The sequence below is a fragment of the Pseudoliparis swirei genome, chromosome 10 (assembly GCF_029220125.1).
Source record: "Pseudoliparis swirei isolate HS2019 ecotype Mariana Trench chromosome 10, NWPU_hadal_v1, whole genome shotgun sequence".
NCBI lineage: Eukaryota > Metazoa > Chordata > Actinopteri > Perciformes > Liparidae > Pseudoliparis > Pseudoliparis swirei.
In genome coordinates, this window is record NC_079397.1 from 17887206 (window position 1) to 17902210 (window position 15005).

General features: G+C 57.1%; 1 long non-coding RNA gene across 1 annotated transcript; it reads right to left on the reverse strand.

The window, feature by feature from the left end:
• Positions 1-9579: 9579 nt before the first annotated feature.
• LOC130200409 (uncharacterized) lies at positions 9580-12182 on the reverse strand. The gene is made up of 2 exons (XR_008833007.1): positions 11727-12182; positions 9580-10202 (listed from the first exon to the last, which is right to left on the reverse strand). It is a non-coding gene; the product is annotated as an uncharacterized LOC130200409 (long non-coding RNA).
• Positions 12183-15005: the final 2823 nt, after the last annotated feature.

Genomic DNA, 15005 nt, shown 5'->3' on the forward strand with positions numbered 1-15005 from the left:
ATCTTCATATTTATTGATCTCTTATTGAAGGACCTCAGGACCTCACGTCTTACGAATCGTCGTGGATACTTGCATTCATCGTCCGTTGGTCCTCATCCCAAGCAGAGGCAGCTCCTCGCTCCCAACAGACCAGCTGATTACCACTTCCTGTTCGCGGGGTTTCCATTTCTGGTTCCAAAAGCCTTTTCAAAATAAGAGCGTCAGTGATCTCTTCAGAGAAACCCTCATCAAAACATGACAGTTATAACATAATACAGTGGTCTATGCTTTATAACACGTGTACATTATCGTTCTATATGTATGTATTAATGTAAGACATAAGACTTTTACATGAGGGGCTCCTGGTGCGGCGCCGTCCCCATGGCAACGAGACTCTCCATCCTCAAGAGGCCTCGAAGGAATCCGGGGAAGCTGCTCGGCCGTCAGAGTCATCAGCCACTGAGGCGCAGAGAATGAGGGACACACACACACACACACACACACACACACACACACACATGCACACCTACACACACACACACACACACACCTACACACACACACGCATGCACACATACACACATGCACACACACTCTCAAATTCCCAAAATCCATCAGTGATACTTCCCTTCCTGCATTACTGTCCCACCGCTGTGAGTCTAGAGCTCCCCTCCTCCCCCTCCTCCTCCTTCTCTTCCTCCTCCTCCTCCTCCTTCTCTTCCTCCTCCTCCTTCTCTTCCTCCTCCTCCTCCCTTTCCTCCATCTTCCTCCTCCTCCTCCTCCCCCTCGTCCTCCTTCTCTTCCTCCTCCTCCTCCATCCTCCTCCTCCTCCTCCTCAAGACCCTGATCCTTTCTCGCCTAAACTTCCTCGTCGACTCGCGCTGAAGTCGTGCCATCAGCGCTCGCCTTTGATCGCCATGTCAACAGACACATCTCTCTCTCTCTCTCTCTAACTCCCTCCCTCTCTCTCGCTCTCCCTCCCTCTCCCTTTCTCTCTCTCTCCCTCCCTCCCTCCCTCTCTCTCTCTCCCTCTCTCTCTCTCCCTCCCTCCCTCTCTCTCTCTCTCTCCCTCCCTCCCTCTCTCTCCCTCTCCCTCCCTCCCTCCCTCTCTCTCCCTCCCTCTCTCTCTCCCTGTCTCTCTCACGGACCAAGATGGCGCGGCTGTGTCCAGACGCCGTCGAGGTAGCTCCGCGGAGATTGTGCGCTCTTTTAGTTTTTGTGTTTATTTTTAATGTTTTCTTTGCCACAAACACATCGGCACTAACAGCATACGACCACAGCACACTTTTGGACATAAACTTTTGCGCAAAACAAGGGTTTTTGTCCACTTTTTCCATCGATCCAGCGTGGCCGGCAGAGATCGTGCGGCGAACCACATCAACAACAGTGGAGCCGCTACTACGGGAGGCAGCGAAAACATCGAGAAGCGGGCGGAATTCGGAACAGACTGAGAGTTCAAGCCCACCGCCCACCTCTGCCCAGCATCCTTCTTGCTAACGTCCAGTCTCTGGAAAATAAGATGGATGATGTCAGGGCAAGGATCAGATTCCAACAGGACATGAGGATTGTAATATCTTTTGTCTGGCGGAAACGTGGCTGACCCGCTGGTGCCGGATCGAGTCATATGCCCAACCGAGTCCTTCTCTGTTTTCCGTGCAGACAGAACGGAAGAGTCTGGTAAATCTAAGGGTGGAGGAGTTTGCTTCATGACGAACAACATGTGGTGCGACCCCAAGAACATTAAGACTCTTTCTCGTTCCTGCTCGCCGAACCTGGAACATCTGGCGATCTCATGCCGTCCATTCTACCTTCCCCGGGAGTTCAGCTCGGTCATCACCACAGCCGTCTACATTCCACCACAAGCGGACACCGGCGTAGCACTATCGGACCTACATGATGTGTTATGTCGGCATCAGAACAAGTATCCCGACGCGGCTGTGGTGGTGGCTGGGGACTTTAATAGGGCAAACCTAAAAAAAGTCATGCCGAACTTTCACCAGCACATTACGTGTGCTACCAGAGGGGAAAGAACGTTGGACCACTGCTACGCCATTCAAGAGAGGCTACAAGGCTGTCTCTCCCTCCGTTCGAAAATCAGACCATGCCGCCATTTTTCTGCTTCGGGATACCGCAAAGATCGCGGGAAGCGGTAGTGACGAGGCGAACGCGGTGGTCTGACCAATCAGAGGCTGAGCTACAGGGCGCTCTGCGTGTCGTCGACTGGGACATGATCCAATCCAGTTCCAGTGGCGTCAGCGAGTTCTTGAGTAGCAATGAGCCTCATAGCAACGCTTCGGACACCATCGTCCCCACGGTAAAGTTAGGGTCTTTCCTAACCAAAAGCCGTGGGTTGATAGATCCATCCGTGAAGCTGTGACGCCCGTACTGCTGCCTATAACTCCGGTCTTGTATCCGGCAACATGGGCGAGTACAAGGCAGCGGTCTATGGACTGAGGAGGCGGTGAAGGAAGCCAAGAGGAGGTACCGAGACAGAGTGGAATCACAGATGGAGCAGCGCGACACCAGGCGCCTATGGCAGGGGCTACGGACTATCACAGACTACCAGAGCAGACCCGCGCAATGGTGAGTGCCGGCGCATCCCTAGCGGACGACCTGAACTCATTTTATGCACGGTTTGAGGCTAGCAACAACAGCGCTAGCTCGCTAACAACAACAACGTTAAGCGTGGCGGTGAGTTCTACCGCTGGGGATGAACACACACTCTCTGTGACCGAGCACAGTGTGAGGAGGGCTCTGTTGAGGTGAACACCAGGAAAGCTGCAGGTCCAGATGGCATATCTGGGCGAGTACTGAACCTGTGCTAACCAGCTAGCTCCAGTGTTCACCACAATATTCAACCTCTCCTGGCTGAGTCCGTGGTCCCCGCCTGCTTCAAGAGATCCACTATTGTCCCTGTGCCCAAGAATGCTTCTCCAGCATGTATGAATGACTACCGACGGTGGCCCTCACCTCGGTGGTCATGAAATGCTGAGAGGCTGATAAAGGACTACATCTGCGCCTTCCTCCCTTCCTCCATGGACCCGCTGCAGTTTGCTTATCGCCCAAACAGATCCACAGATGATGCTGTCTCCCAGGTACTGCACACCACACTCTCTCATCTGGACAGCCAGAGGGGGCTATGTGAGACTGCTGTTCATTGATTATAGTTCAGCTTTCAACACCATAGTCCCCTCAGACTGGCGGCAAGCTGATTGAGCTGGGACTGAACACCCCCTGTGTGCTTGGATCCTGGACTTCCTGACCGCCAGGCCACAGGTGGTCAGGGTGGGCAGACACACCTCAAATCCCTCACCCTGAACACAGGATCCCCCAGGGTTGCGTCCTCAGCCCCTACTGTACTCCCTGTACACACATGACTGTGTGGCCAGGTTCAGCTCAACACCATCATCAAGTTTGCGGATGACACAGTGGTGGTGGGCCTGATCTCCGACAACGACGAGAAGGCCTACCTGGAGGAAGTTGCTGATCTGTCACTCTGGTGCCAGGACAACAGCCTCATCATGAATGTCACCAAAACTAAGGAGCTGATTGTGGACTTTAGGAGGGTACAACAACAGAGGACATACTCACCACTGGGGATTAGCAGGACTACTGTGGAGAGGGTGAGCGGGTATAAATACCTGGGAGTCCACATCACCGAGGATCTGACATGGTCAACAAACACAGACACTCTGGTGAGAAAGGCAAGGCAGCGCCTCTACCACCTCAGGCAGCTGAGGAAATTTAAAGTTTCCCAGAGGATCCTTCAGTCCTTCTACTCTGGAGCTGTAGAGAGCGTCCTGACAGGAAGCATCACATCCTGGTTTGGCAACTGCTCCGCTCAGGACAGGAAGGCTCTACAGAGAGTAGTGCGTTCGGCTGAACGCACTATTGGAACTACACTCCCCACCCTGCAGGACTTGTACACCAGGAGGTGCAGAACCAGAGCCGGCAGGATCATGAAGGATCCTCACCACCCCAACAACAGACTGTTTCAGCTGCTGCGGTCAGGCAGGCGCCTCCGTAGTCACGCTGCAAGAACAGAGAGACTGAGACGGAGTTTCTTTCCTCAGGCCATCAGGACTGTGAACTCCGACCTCACCAGGACCCCCACATAGACCCACACAACTGCCCCTCTTAGGCACACACACACACACACACACACACACACACACACACACACACACACACTTACTGTAAATATTGTGTTGTTTTTTATTGTAAATAGTGTGTACTTGTTGCCCTTGCACATTCCTGCTGAGCATTGCCACTTTCATTTCACTGCACACCCTGTGTGTGTATGTGACAAATAAAACATCTTGAATCTTGAATCTCCCTTTCTCTCTCTCTCTCTCCCTATCCCCCCCCTCTCTCTCTCCCTCCCTCCCTCTCGCTTTCTCTCTCTCTCTCTCTCTCCCTCTCTCTCTGTCTCTCTCTCTCCCTCCCTCCCTCTCGCTTTCTCTCTCTCTCACTCTCTCTCTCTCCCTATCTCCCCCCTCTCTCTCTCTCTCTCCCAAAATGTAGGAGGAAAGCGACGCGGGGATCCGAAAAAACTTTTTTTCAGCAATTAATGTGGCGTTCTCCGTCGTCAGTCGGGGCTGAGCGTTATAAAGTGTTTGAGGTCCGGGAGCCGCCTCGTGGATCTGACTGGGGACTAAACGTTTGATTCATAATCTCCTCGAAACGACTTTGCGGTCAGATTAGGCGTCAGAGTCGGATTCCAGCCGATGTTTGCAGCGAATTTACACTCCAGTGGCAGCCACACAGATCCCCGTTGGCGTCCCCGGTGGCGTCCCCGTTGGCGTCCCCGTTGGCGTCCCCGGTGGCGTCCCCGTTGGCGTCCCCGTTGGCGTCCCCGTTGGCGTCCCCGGTGGCGTCCCCGTTGGCGTCCCCGGTGGCGTCCCCGTTGGCGTCCCCGGTGGCGTCCCCATTGCCGTCCCCGTTGGCGTCCCCGGTGGCGTCCCCATTGGCGTCCCCGTTGGCGTCCCCGTTGGCGTCCCCGGTGGCGTCCCCGGTGGCGTCCCCGTTGGCGTCCCCGGTGGCGTCCCCGTTGGCGTCCCCGTTGGCGTCCCCGGTGGCATCCCCATTGGCGTCCCCGGTGGCGTCCCCGTTGGCGTCCCCGTTGGCGTCCCCGGTGGCGTCCCCGGTGGCGTCCCCATTGGCGTCCCCGTTGGCGTCCCCGTTGGCGTCCCCGTTGGCGTCCCCGGTGGCATCCCCGTTGGCGTCCCCGGTGGCGTCCCCATTGGCGTCCCCGTTGGCGTCCCCGTTGGCGTCCCCGTTGGCGTCCCCGTTGGCGTCCCCGGTGGCATCCCCATTGGCGTCCCCGGTGGCGTCCCCGTTGGCGTCCCCGTTGGCGTCCCCGGTGGCGTCCCCGTTGGCGTCCCCGGTGGCGTCCCCATTGGCGTCCCCGTTGGCGTTGGCGTCCCCGGTGGCGTCCCCGGTGGCGTCCCCGTTGGCGTCCCCGGTGGCGTCCCCGTTGGCGTCCCCGGTGGCGTCCCCATTGGCGTCCCCGTTGGCGTTGGCGTCCCCGGTGGCGTCCCCGGTGGCGTCCCCATTGGCGTCCCCGGTGGCGTCCCCGGTGGCGTCCCCGTTGGCGTCCCCGTTGGCGTCCCCGTTGGCGTCCCCGTTGGCGTCCCCGGTGGCGTCCCCGTTGGCGTCCCCGTTGGCGTCCCCGTTGGCGTCCCCGGTGGCATCCCCGTTGGCGTCCCCGGTGGCGTCCCCGTTGGCGTCCCCGTTGGCGTCCCCGGTGGCGTCCCCGTTGGCGTCCCCGGTGGCGTCCCCATTGGCGTCCCCGTTGGCGTCCCCGGTGGCGTCCCCGGTGGCGTCCCCGTTGGCGTCTCCGGTGGCGTCCCCGTTGGCGTCCCCGGTGGCGTCCCCATTGGCGTCCCCGTTGGCGTTGGCGTCCCCGGTGGCGTCCCCGTTGGCGTCCCCGGTGGCGTCCCCGTTGGCGTCCCCGTTGGCGTCCCCGTTGGCGTCCCCGGTGGCGGCCCCGTTGGCGTCCCCGTTGGCGTCCCCGTTGGCGTCCCCGGTGGCGTCCCCGGTGGCGTCCCCGTTGGCGTCCCCGTTGGCGTCCCCGTTGGCGTCCCCGGTGGCGGCCCCGTTGGCGTCCCCGTTGGCGTCCCCGGTGGCGTCCCCGGTGGCGTCCCGTTAGCGTCCCGTTGGCGTCGGTTGCGTCGGTGGCGTCCCGTTGGCGTCCCGGTGGCGTCCCGTTAGCGTCCCGTTGGCGTCCCCGGTGGCGTCCCCGTTGGCGTCCCCGTTGGCGTCCCCGTTGGCGTCCCCGTTGGCGTCCCCGGTGGCGTCCCCATTGGCGTCCCCGTTGGCGTCCCCGTTGGCGTCCCCGGTGGCGTCCCCGGTGGCGTCCCCGTTGGCGTCCCCGGTGGCGTCCCGTTAAGCGTCCCGTTGGCGTCCCGGTGGCGTCCCCGGTGGCGTCCCCGTTGGCGTCCCCGGTGGCGTCCCCGTTGGCGTCCCCGTTGGCGTCCCCGGTGGCGTCCCCGGTGGCGTCCCCATTGGCGTCCCCGTTGGCGTCCCCGTTGGCGTCCCCGTTGGCGTCCCCGGTGGCGTCCCCGTTGGCGTCCCCGGTGGCGTCCCCGTTGGCGTCCCGTTGGCGTCCCCGGTGGCGTCCCCGGTGGCGTCCCCGTTGGCGTCCCCGGTGGCGTCCCCATTGGCGTCCCCGGTGGCGTCCCCGTTGGCGTCCCCGTTGGCGTCCCCGGTGGCGTCCCCGGTGGCGTCCCCGTTGGCGTCCCCGTTGGCGTCCCCGTTGGCGTCCCGTTGGCGTCCCGTTGGCGTCGGTGGCGTCCCGTTGTCGTCCCGTTGTCGTCCCGTTGTCGTCCCGTTGTCGTCCCGTTGGCGTCCCGTTGTCGTCCCTTTGGCGTCCCGTTGTCGTCCCTTTGGCGTCCCGTTGGCGTCCCTTTGGCGTCCCGTTGGCGTCCCGGTGGCGTCCCGTTAGCGTCGGTGGCGACCCCATTGGCGTCCCGTTGGCGTTGGCGTCCCCGGTGGCGTCCCCGTTGGCGTCCCCGGTGGCGTCCCATTAAGCGTCCCCGGTGGCGTCCCCGGTGGCGTCCCGTGGCGTCCCGTTGGCGTCCTGGCGTCCCGGTGGCGTCCCGTTGGCGTCCCGGTGGCGTGGCGTCCCGTTGGCGTCCCTTTGGCGTCCCATTGGCGTCCCGTCGGCGCCCCGTTGGTGTCCCGTTGGCGTCCCATCGGCGCCCCGTTGGCGTCCCGTCGGTGGCGTCCCGTGGCGTCGGTGGCGTCCCGTTGTCGTCCCGTTGTCGTCCCGTTGGCGTCCCGTTGTCGTCCCGTTGGCGTCCCCGGTGGCGTCCCCGGTGGCGTCCCCGTTGGCGTCCCCGGTGGCGTCCCCGTTGGCGTCCCCGGTGGCGTCCCCATTGGCGTCCCCGTTGGCGTCCCCGGTGGCGTCCCCGGTGGCGTCCCCGTTGGCGTCCCCGTTGCCGTCCCCGTTGGCGTCCCCATTGGCGTCCCGTCGGCGCCCCGTTGGTGTCCCGTTGGCGTCGGTGGCGTCCCCATTGGCGTCCCCGGTGGCGTCCCCGTTGGCGTCCCCGTTGGCGTCCCCGTTGGCGTCCCCGTTGGCGTCCCCGGTGGCGTCCCCGTTGGCGTCCCCGGTGGCGTCCCCGTTGGCGTCCCCGTTGGCGTCCCCGGTGGCGTCCCCGTTGGCGTCCCCGGTGGCGTCCCCATTGGCGTCCCCGTTGGCGTTGGCGTCCCCGGTGGCGTCCCCGGTGGCGTCCCCGTTGGCGTCCCCGGTGGCGTCCCGTTGGCGTCCCGGTGGCGTCCCGTTGGCGTCCCGTTGGCGTCCCGTTGGCGTCCCGTTGGCGTCGGTGGCGTCCCGTTAGCGTCCCGTTGGCGTCCCGTTGGCGTCCCTTTGGCGTCCCGTTGGCGTCCCGTTGGCGTCCCGTTGTCGTCCCGTTGGCGTCCCGTTGGCGTCCCGTTGGCGTCCCGTTGGCGTCCCGATGGCATCCTGGCGATGTCCCGTTGGCGTCCCGTTGTCGTCCCTTTGGCGTCCCGTTGGCGTCCCATTGGCGTCCCGTTGGCGTCCCGTTGGCGTCCGTGGCGTCGGTGGCGTCCCGTTGGCGTCCCGTTGGCGTCCCGTTGGCGTCCCGTTGTCGTCCCGTTGGCGTCCCGATGGCGTCCCGTTGGCGTCCGGTGGCGTCCCGTTGGCGTCCCGGTGGCGTCCCGTTGGCGTCCCCATGGCGTCCCGTTGGCGTCCCGTTGGCGTCCCCGGTGGCGTCCCCATTGGCGTCCCGTGGCGTCCCGTTGGCGTCCCATTGGCGTCCCGTTGTCGTCCCGTTGGCGTCCCTTTGGCGTCCCTTTGGCGTCCCGTTGGCGTCCCGTTGGCGTCCCGTTGGCGTTGGCGTCCCCGGTGGCGTCCCGTTGGCGTCGTTGGCGTCCCGTTGTCGTCCCTTTGGCGTCCCGTTGTCGTCCCTTTGGCGTCCCGTTGGCGTCCCTTTGGCGTCCCATTGGCGTCCCGTCGGCGCCCCGTTGGTGTCCCGTTGGCGTCCCCGTTGGCGTCCCGTTGGCGTCCCGTTGGCGTCCCGGTGGCGTCCCGTTGGCGTCCCAGTGGCGTCCCGTTAGCGTCCCGTTGGCGTCCCGGTGGCGTCGTTGGCGTCACCGGTGGCGTCCCCATTGGCGTCCCCGTTGGCGTTGGCGTCCCCGGTGGCGTCCCCGGTGGCGTCCCCGTTGGCGTCCCCGGTGGCGTCCCCGTTGGCGTCCCCGGTGGCGTCCCCGTTGGCGTCCCGTTGGCGTCCCATTGGCGTCCCGTTGTCGTCCCGTTGGCGTCCCTTTGGCGTCCCGTTGGCGTCCCGTTGGCGTCCCGTCAGCACCCCGTTGGCGTTCCGTTGGCATCCCGGCGATGTCCCGTTGGCGTCCCGTGGCGTCCCGTTGGCGTCCCGTTGGCGTCCCGTGGCGTCCCGTTGGCGTCCCGTTGGCGTCCCGGTGGCGTCGTTGGCGTCCCGTTGGCGTCCCTTTGGCGTCCCGTTGGCGTCCCGTTAAGCGTCGGTGGCGTCCCGTTGGCGTCCCGTTGGCGTCCCGGTGGCGTCCCGTTAGCGTCCCGGTGGCGTCCCCGTTGGCGTCCCCGTTGGCGTCCCCGTTGGCGTCCCGTTGGCGTCGGTGCGTCCCTTGGCGTCCCGGTGGCGTCCCGTTAGCGTCGGTGGCGTCCCGTTAACGTCCCGGTGGCGTCCCGTTGTCGTCCCTTTGGCGTCCCGTTGTCGTCCCGTTAAGCGTCGTTGGCGTCCCGTTGGCGTCCCGTTGTTGGTTGTTTACGGTCTCGTAGACACACGCTCATGTTTGCATTTGATTATCAACAAACACGTTGATAACCAGTGATTCTTTGCACGCTCATGTTTGCATTTGATTATCAACAAACACGTTGATAACCAGTGATTCTTTGCATTGAAGTCAGACAAGATAAATAGTTTAAGAAGATAGTTCTAGATTGGGAGCATTTTGCTTGACTCTCTAGGCTCTCAACCTGGCGGCGCGTAGCTACCGATCGCTAACAGGCCCGATGACGATAACTCCCACATCACAAGACCTCTCCGTGGTTTCAGTGACATGAGAATACATTTACCCTCATACTTCTTAAGATTTAGAAACTTAATTTTATATTCTTTATTTAAATTATTCTGGGCGGTTCAAACCCTGTTTCTCCGTGCGGCGTGATGAACTCCGTCAGTCTCAAGCCTGACATTCATTCTGTTGATGAGGTTGACATTTACAATGCATCTAATACTTCATCCACAGATACCGGCAAACAAACAATTAATTCCCACCAGCCTCGGCTCTATTTTGTGACACGCTAATGTTAGCATGCTAACGCGCTAATTGCACACAGACTGTAAAACCCTTCAACACCACGTAGAGATGTGTGTGTGTGTGCGTTACACGTGTGTGTGCGTTACACGTGTGTGTGCGTTACACATGTGACCACGGGAAGAACGTGACATGTGTGCCTGCTTAGTCCCGCCGACACAAAACAAAAGATTGACGGATCACAACAACGTTCCTGACAGTGGATATGAGGGGTTTCACTCGTTGAGGCGCTAACATGCCGAGGACAGGAATGTCCCAGAGCCGCCTGAAGGCAGCCGGAGCCGCTGCTCACACGGCGTCCCGTCGTGGAGGTCTTCAAGCCTTTGGGTGAAGTGCGAAGCCGCTGCTGTCGTCAGCTCCTGCGTTCAGAACCCGAGCGCCGCGCAGCCGGCCGGTTACCGCCACGCCTGACAAGAAGAAGAACAGAAACTGATGTTCGCCCGTTTGCTGGAGGAAAATCAAACAACCAGAGAGAGAGAGAGAGAGAGAGCTTTGTTCACAGTGATCCAACAACAAGAGGAGTGGAAAGGAGCAGCTTCTGATCTCCATCTCCTCCACCAGGCTCCCAGTGCAGGTGATACGGAGATCAAATGGCCAGCCAGCCAGCCGAGGCGACCTGTGGCAGCCAGCGCCCCCCCCCCCCCCCCCCCAGCCGCCTGTTGAAAGGAGACACAATCCCAATAAATGTATTCCTGTCAACATTGCTGCGATGCCTTTTTAATACAGCCCCGGGAGGATTCCGGGCCAGAGCAGGCCGAGTCAAACTCCATTTCTCTGGCTGGAAGAGAGATGTGACAAGAGGCTGGTCGGGTCGCGGGCGGTCAGCGACTGTCTGGACGCAATGAGGGCGGATAAAGGTTTTTCTTTTTACTTCTTCCCCCGTCTGAGTAAAGCCAAACCATCCTGAACAGAGCGGAGCGGCGCCACCTTTCAAGCTCAAACTCCAGCGGTCTGATTGTTGGAGAGGAGAACCGACGGGCCGCGGGGCTCCAGTGAGAGGCCGGCACGGGTGTGGAAAGAGCAATTTAGGCTGCCGTCACACTTCCAGGCACGGTCGAGTAACTTCCGTACGAGCCGCAGAGGGGAAAGTTGTCTTTTGTTGCATTCTGGGTCACGCACGGAGAGCCGAGAAGTCCTGAAAAATCCTCGGTCAGAATCCAGCCTGTGGGCATCGATCACAAGCCGCTGCTGTGATATTAAATAAAGCAGTGAGATTGTTGTGTGTGATTCTTAGAGGAACAGGTGCATCTTTCCCCTCCTTCTACAAAGCGTTGGTTGGGGACACACCAGCTGCACTCGTTCATGGTCAGAACTCACCACCAAAGTGGGGGTCAAGCAACAAGAGCCACCATCGAAGATTTATTTGTAATTTTTGGAGACAAAAGACAAAACATAGACATAACACCTCGAGGACGACGAAACAGTGGACACAACGTCATAAAGTCAGAGTATTGTGAAAAAAGAAAGAAGAAAAAAGAAAAGATAAAGAAAAGAAAAAAATAATATTTTTAAAAATGCATATGTAAAAAAAAAAGTTTAAAAATAGATATATTACATTTTTTATTTAAAGAAACAAAATGCATTGATGATGGCAGATGTATATGTGTGAGTGTATGCATGTACATGGAATTGAATTGGTTTCCATGCAAGGGAAAACAATTCATAAATCAAATGAATTATGATGAATTAATTAATATACAAGATGAGTGGTGATAAAATATAGTGAATGATGACCAGATGTCGTGGTGTTCTGTTGTGTTGTAAATGTACCTCTATGTATTCGGGCGCCGCCATCTTGTTTTTTTTGCAAGAAGGGACCACATGTGGAGGAGAGGGAAGGGCAGTGGTGGGGGTGCATCCCGTTAGCATAACTAGCAGCTAATTATATTTAGCGAAGGGTCAATGGATATCACTCAAAGTTTCATTCTCACCCTTTCAGACTTTTGGAGGCTTTAGTTCTAAAAAAAACCATCTCCATCCTTCAAGAAGCCTTCCGAAGGTCGATCACCTGGTGGCCGACGAACGAAGGTTCTGCGTCATGGCAACGGCGGCAAAGCTCTCATCATGGAGCCATCGATTTCATGTCAGGGAGGTGACAGAAAGGAATGGATTACGGACGGCCCTCACACCTTTTCAAGTTCAGCTAGTCGTGTTAAACTTCGCGATAGGCGAACACGCTCCGCCGTAGTTCGTGAAGCGAGAAGGTTTGCGAAGTTTCGTGAAGGTTACCGACGCGAGCGGAGCGCGAGGTGCGGGGTCGGCCGCGTCCCTCTGAGCTCTCGTCTTCTGCCCTCAACATTTATCCACATCCGACCTTAGAATGTTGAGCCTCGCGGAGGAGAGGAAGAGCTGAGCAGCAAGGGCGGAGGGAGGAAGAACAGAAGGAAGAACGGAAGGAAGAACGCAAGGAAGAACGGAAGGAAGAACGGAAGGAAGAACAGAAGGAATAACGGAAGGAAGAACGGAAGGAAGAACGGAAGGAAGAACAGAAGGAGAACGGAAGGAAGAACGGAAGGAAGAACGGAAGGAGGAACGGAAGGAAGAACGGAAGGAAGAACGGAAGGAAGAACGGAAGGAAGAACGGAAGGAGGAACGGAAGGAGGAACGGAAGGAAGAACGGAAGGAGGAACGGAAGGAAGAACAGAAGGAGGAACGGAAGGAGGAACGGAAGGAGGAACGGAAGGAGGCTCGCCGGTGGGGAAGGCTCCCCTCATGTTCGCTTGTCACGCCGGTTTTCTTGCCCAGTTGCTCCACACAGAATGTAGAGCAGGCCTCGTCACCCGGCTGGATGCAGGACGCTCATCACAGCCACGTTGGAGCCGGCCTGCAGTGTGTTGTGTTGGATGATGTTTGTGCACATTAATTATTATGATTATAAAAGGCAGTAATTGTATAGATTTGGTGGGCCCTTCATCATGAAAGAGATGCTATAAATAAGACGCTCCCCTTTGGTCTCATGGAGGGCTTCAGTGTACCGGCATGATTACTGTTGTTTTAGAGATTATGTTTCTGCAGAGGCTAATTACTTCCACCTTAAGATATTGGATTTTCCCATGTTTTATCTTTCATTGTCCCCGATTCATTTATTGAAATGGAACAACCTTTATTTCCATCCCTTTAATGATTTGGTTGTTTCCTCACAGTCATCTTGATTTGATTTCCATCTTTTGTTTTATGGAACTGAAGCTCTTATAAACCACGGTCTGTGTGTTTTATATTGCACCGGCACTGTAAGGGATTATTAAAGTGAAAGTCAGTTATGTGCACATTAGCCAAACTCTAATATGCACAACTTTTGTATCCGGTGGTCTCTGGGGTGTTTGCTCTGTGCGAGCTCAAAGAGGACCGGAGGTGTAGCTGCGCAGTCAGTGCAGATTACAGCCGACTGCCAGCTCTGGTTGGCTGCCAGCCGGCTACTTTAGAGCAGCCGGCAGTTTGCTGTTCGAGGGCTTTTCTTTATTGTGAATCAATGAGCGCTCATATCAATAATCACGCCCCTCAGATTTAGGGGGGGGAACAAATTCAGTGCAGCCCTTCAATGATTACGTGCGCCCCCCCCCCCCCCGACTGCAGCGTTATTACAGTAATGGATTCTCCTCCAGAGGTTTAACGATCCGTGTCACAATTACTAGTTTAAAAATGTAATTACTGTACGTTACTAATTAATCACAAGCTAAAGTAATTACTCACTTTTTCTTTTTTAATAAATTTGCAAAAATGTCTACATTTCGGGGGTTTTCTGTCCAGATGGGGAGCTGGGTGACATTAATGAGAAATAAAATGAACTTTTTTGATTTTAGCGAATGGCTGAAATGAAACAAAGAGTGAACATTTTAAAGGGTTTGAATACTTTCCGTACCCACTGTATATATATACATATATACATATATATATGTATATATATATATACATACACATATATATATGTATAAACCCATTTTGTTCCAAGCTAGTAAGGAAATCTTCGCCTGATTCCATCAAAATCTCATTTCAGCAAATGATATGTTGACAAATAATACACAGGGTACAAATGCATTTACATATAAATTAAACCTTAAGCCCAGCGATGGCGGCACAGAAACGCTGCGTTATGAGTCGATAATTTAGACTAATGACTGCAATGATAGCATTGTTTCTGTCAAACAATGCAACGGGGATATCATTTGCCTGTGGCATGTGTTCCCAACATCCCGACATCAGTCTTGTGCGTTCCTTTCCTGAACAGCTGACATAACAGTGAGCCACAGAACCGACGAGAGCTGACTGGAGCGAGCTCTTCTCATTATTAGGCGTGTTATTGATCCAACTTTGAAAGGTTGTATGTGTAAAAACCCGGCTGACTGTTAACCTCCTCATGAAGACCTCGTCCAGGCCTCGTGACTCATGTTCACACATCTCTAAAAAGACTTGATTCACCCAGTTGAATCGCAGCTTTGCTAATGCGCTAACAGAGTGCGGTTATTAATTATAGGCTTTTATCATAAGGTGACATCTATAAATTACCCCAGCTTCTATATTTAAATATCAGGTGACACGTTGAGGTGTTAACGAGATGAACTTGTGAAAAACAAGACTCTAGAATAGAGACTGTTCCAATGTGATGTTCCACGTGGAAACAATACGATCTTTAGCTCATGAGCAGTCTGGCTCAGTTAGCCACCGCGTGAACACGTCTCCGCGTCTGAGGGGATGACACGGCAACACGGAGTGTTCTTTTCAAACAATTCATTCATCAAAGTTCTTACTTTAGTTTGGTTAGCATTCTAGGGCTCAGCCGGTGAGCGTGTGTGCTAACTGAAGCTAGCGCTCAGCCGGTGAGCGTGTGTGCTAATGAAGCTAGCGCTCAGCCGGTGAGCGTGTGTGCTAATGAAGCTAGCGCTCAGCCGGTGAGCGTGTGTGTTAACTGAAGCTAGCGCTCAGCCGGTGAGCGTGTGTGCTAACTGAAGCTAGCGCTCAGCCGGTGAGCATGTGTGCTAATGAAGCTAGCGCTCAGCCGGTGAGCGTGTGTGCTAATGAAGCTAGCGCTCAGCCGGTGAGTGTGTGTGCTAATGAAGCTAGCGCTCAGCCGGTGAGCGTGTGTGCTAATGAAGCTAGCGCTCAGCCGGTGAGAGCCCAGAGTGTCAGCTAAGCAGGCGATGGTTCCGTGGTGTGAGGTTCTCAGTCCACCGGGTCGCCGCTCCTCTTCTAATGAAACTGTAAACTGACCCCCG